Source organism: Indicator indicator, chromosome 12 (genome assembly GCF_027791375.1).
Source record: "Indicator indicator isolate 239-I01 chromosome 12, UM_Iind_1.1, whole genome shotgun sequence".
NCBI classification, from domain to species: Eukaryota; Metazoa; Chordata; class Aves; order Piciformes; family Indicatoridae; genus Indicator; species Indicator indicator.
The window spans coordinates 24,159,271-24,164,190 of NC_072021.1; positions in this window are offsets into that span (position 1 = coordinate 24,159,271).

The following is a 4,920-nucleotide window of genomic DNA, read 5'->3' on the forward strand; positions in this document are numbered from 1 at the left end:
GTCACCTCATGGTGGCATTGTCCTTGATCAGAGGCAGGTGGACATTCTTCTTCCCTAGGTGAACCTGCGCATGAAGCAAACCTTGAAGAAATAGCAGCTCTTGGTTGTTCTTGCCTGATTAAGGAGGACTCCCTTTGTTGCTTGAGGAGATCTTTGCAAAGAAGCAAAGGCCCTACCAGGTCTCTGCAGTTCCCACAGTGGCTGTCATATTAGTATTTAAAAGCAGGTTGTCCAGATACCTGCTTCTGAAGGAAAGAAAGAAAGTGGGAAGAGCTGGAGTTCCATCATCTAGCTGGCAGAGAGAGCTGGGAGTTTTCACCCTATGCAAAACCACTCCTCCATGGTTTGGCTTCCAGAGTGCTGAAGAAGAACCTGGGCTATCTGGGAGCAGGTAGCTCAGGAGCTTTCTCAGAAAGTCTTTCCAGTGAAGTGCCTGAAGCCATGGTGGATCTAAGGACATGTCCCGGTTTAACCAGCACCAGGAATTACTCCGGGGGTGTAATTTAGATTGCAAATTACTCCTGAGTTGCAAATCTCATCTTCATATCTCCACCTGTTTGATGACTTGAGGGAAGTTTCTTGCAGACATGGTTGTTCTGGTCATGCTGTGTTGTCCCTACGTGTGTTTGTAGCTCCTCTAAGGCAGCTCTGTGTCCAAAACAGCATCTCCCAAAACTGGATCACTGGTGGTAAGTGGAAGGGTGGTTGATCTGCAGCACCCTGATAAATGCATAGAATCACAGAATCCCAGCTTGGTGAGGGTGGGAAGGGACTCTGGGGATCATCCAGTCCAACCCTCCTGCTCCAGCAGGGTCATCCACAGCAGGCTGCCCAGCATCACAGTGTCCAGGAGGGTCTGGAATCTCTCCAGAGAAGGAGACTACATGACCTCTCTGGGCAGCCTGCTCCAGGGCTCCAGCACCCTCACATCCAAGAAATTTCTCCTGACAGACCCTTCTGGGTTCCAGTTTGTGCCCATTGTCCACTGCCCTGTCGCTGGGCACCACTGGGAAGAGTTTAGTCCCAGCCTCTTGCTTCCCACCCTTTTAGCTTTTGCTGAGCATTGATCAGATCCCCTCTCAGACTGCTCTTCTCTGGGCTCACCAGCCCCAGGTCCCTCAGCCTTTCCTCCTCACAGGCCCCTCAGCATCTTTGTGGCCCTCTGCTGAACTCTCTCCAGTAGTTCCCTGTCTCTATTGAACTGGGGAGCCCACAACTGGACCCAGGACTCTAGCTGTGGTCTCTCTAGGGCAGAGTAGAGGGGGAGGAGAACCTCCATGGTGAAGCAGGGGCAGACATGCTGCCCTGTGGGCACAACCAAGTCCTCTGGACATCCATCAGCTCCTCCGCTTCATCCGTAATTCCATAAACACCCCAAATCTTGGATCTGGATCTTTAAGGATCTGGAAAGAAATCCAGCATGTGACAGCCAGCAGCTCTTCATGCCCTGCTCAGCAACAGCTATTTTAGGACACCAGGAGAAAGCCAAAGCACTCTGCTCCATCCTGACAGGGATCTGCAGTGATGTCAGCAGGGGAGAAAGTGCTGATGAAGCAGAGACACAGCTCTGAAGCCACCCTGGGAGATAATAAAACTGTTCCATCAAAGCCAATCAGTTGAACTTGGGGTTGAGTCTGCCCATCCCATTCAGAGACACTAAAAAAGGGCAGGAGCTGCTCCAGGAGGCAAAGAGCCGTCAGCTGCGTCCCTTCACGCTGTGCTGGGTTGATGGGGACAGGATCTGACTTTGGGTGCAATGTCAGGAGAAGGTTGGATGTGGTGTAACTCCTGCAATGCTGGTCAACAGCAGGATTTTTAGCAGGGTGAGACTGTCAGAAGTTGGTTGTCTTGAAGGTGGTTTTAAGGGTAGCATAGTGCCTGGTTCTGTGGTGGGAGAGCAGGTCTTGGACCTTGTGCAAGAAGATTTAGGTTGGACATGTGGAACAATTTCTCACTGGAACAGGCTGCCCAGGGAGGTGGTGGAGTTACCATCCCTGGAGGTGTTCAAAAACCATGTAGACATGGCACTCTGGGGACATGGTTTACTGGCCATGGTGCTCTTGGGTTGATGGTTGGACTTGATCTTAGAAGGCTTTGCCAACCATAATGATTCTATGAAAAAGAGAAACAAAAGGTCCATTTGAGAGGGAACAGCAGGGAAATGGTGCAGAGATGAGCTTGTGGTTTCTAGGGCTGATGAGAAACAAGACATTTTGTACACTGAGGGTGGTCAGACCCTGGCCCAGGCTGCCCAAAGAGGTGGGAGATGCCCCTCCCTGTAACCAGGCCAAGTTTGGGTGGGGCTCTGAGCAACCTATTATAGTTGCAGATGTCCCTGCTGACAGCAGGGGGTTTGGACTAGATGACCTCTGAAGGTCCCTCCCAGCCCAATCTATTCCATGATCCTCATAAGCTTTAGCTCTGGGTAAAGCTGATACTGCTTCATCCTCCTCATCTCAGTTTGCTTCTCCTTGGAGGGTCCAGGAGTTAAAAAGAAAAAAGCCTCCATCTTCTTCCTCCTCAAGGGAAGATCTTTGCTCTCAGATGTTTCTTTCTGACTCTGGCTGAATCGATGGGAGCTGCTGACCTCATTGTGCTCTGACACAGAAAAGGTGCTTGCTCAGCACTTCTCCACTATCAATAAATTCCAGGTCCTTTTAAGTGGAAAATGCTTGGAAATCCAATCTTCTCCTCATCATGGTGTTAATTGCCTTCATGTCAAGAGTGATACGCTGCTTGGTGCCCTGTGAGGACCTTTGCTAGGTCAGGAGTTGGTCTCTTGCATAGACTCTGGAGCTCAGCACAGAGTCACAGGATCCTTTGAGTCAAAAGAGACCTTTAAAGTCATCAAGTCCAAATGTTAACCCAGTACTGCCAGGTCACCACCAAACCGTGTCCTCCAGCACCACATTTCCATGGCTTTGAAACTCCTTCAGGGATGGGGACCACTGCCCTGGGCAGCCTGGGCCAGGCCTTGACAACCCTTTCCATGAAGAAATCATTCCCATGGCCAACCTGAACCTGCCCTGGGGCAACTTGAGGCCATTTCCTCTTGTCCTGTCACTTGTTCCTTGGAAGAAGAGACCAACCCCCACCTGGCTCCAGCCCCCTTTCAGGGAGTTGTAGAGAGCCAGAAGGTCTCCCCTCAGCCTCCTTTTCTCCAGGCTGAACAACCCCAGTTCGCTGAGCTGCTCCTCACCAGACCTGTTCTCCAGACACTTCTCCTTCTCTGGAGACTTTCAAAACCTGCCTGGTTGTGTTCCTGTGTGACCTGCCCTAGGTAATTCTGCTTTGGCAGGGGGGTTTGGACTCAATGGTCTCTGGAGGTCCCTTCCAACCCCTAACATTCTGTGATTCTGTGATTCTCCAAACCCTTCCCCAGCTTTGTTGCCCTTCTCTGGACAGGCTCCAGCCCCTCTATGTCCTTCTTGGAGTGAGAGGCCCAAATCTGACCCCATGACTCAAGGCGTGACCTCCCCAATGCCCCAAGACCAGGGAAACAATCTATGCTCTACTCCAGCACCTCAATACCAAAACATGGAGCAGAAAAATGAGGTTTAACCTTCCTTCCATCACCCCCCCATTCCCTGCTGAGCTCCAAACTGGGCAGCCATCAGGCTAAGATGGAAGACTTGGTGGTGAGCACATTGCCCCAGCTCCCTCAGAAGCACAACAAAGGGGTTTATTGAAATCATAAATCAGTAAAGGGAGCTTACAGATGGGAAAGAGGATTAGGAGAAGGTCCTAATCCCAAAAGAACAGACAACTGAAGTGATTTTTTTTTAGATTACCCCAAACACTGCAGGTGTCACCTTCTGCTAAGCTGAGGACAACCCAAGGCTTAGAGGCAGCCACATCTTAGCCAAATGCTTCTTTTTTTTTTTTTTTTTTTTTGTGGATTGTCATAAAAATCATCAATGGGAGCTTGGATTTCACCACCATTTCTTCCTTGGGGTCTGTCCTCCTCTGCTTGTAGGGTGAGAAAGGGAAAGAAAGAGATGAGGAGAATTAAAAAAAGCCCCCAAGGTCCTAAGTAGAGTTTATCAAACCAGGTGGCACTTCAAAGTGACACGTTCAGTGAGTCAGAGAATTGATGAATGGCATCTCCCTGCCTTTTACCAGGAGTGAGTCCTCCAGGGGTGGTTCAGAAACGTCCAATTTGCTCAAGCGTTTGCAAGGAAAAAGGTCCTCTGGCAGCTGGAGCTGCTGGTCGCCTAGCCCCGAGCTCTCCAGTGGGTTCAGCTCCTCTTTCAAGTTGATTTAGGTTGGCCATGAGGAACAATTTCTTCATGGAAGGGACTGTCAAGGCCTGACCCAGGCTGCCCAGAGCAGTGATGGAGTCCACATCCCTGGAGGGCTTTCAAAGCCATGTAGCTGTGGTTTGGTGGTGCCCTGGCAGTGCTGGGTAAATGATTGGGCTCCATGATCTCAAAGGTCTCTTCCAACCAAAACAATTCCATGATTAACTGCCAGCATCATGCTGCAGCCACCAGGTTCATGCTCTGAGGAGTTCAGGTTCTAAAACATGGAGGGTTCAAGGTGGAAGCCATGAGCTGGAGTGGTGTGACCTTGGGTAGATGTTCTTAGCTGGCTTGTTGACCTGCTAAATTCTTCTGGGAGCTGCAAAAAACAGGGATGGTTTTGGAGATACTTTATTCAGTATCAGTAGTGCTGCAGGACCCAGGGAAATGGTGGAGTCACCATCCCTGGAGTATTCAAACAGTGTGTGGACCTGGTGCTTAGGGACATGGTTTAGTGGTTACCTTGCAGTGCTGGGTCAGTGGTTGGGCTGGATAATCTTGCAGGTCTCTTCCAAGCAAAGATACTCTGTGACCCAGTGTCGATGGGGGAGGGAGAAAGAGTTTGGTGTCCCCACCCACACTTGCCTCCTTCTCCATCCTGCACTGCAAGCATTGACTC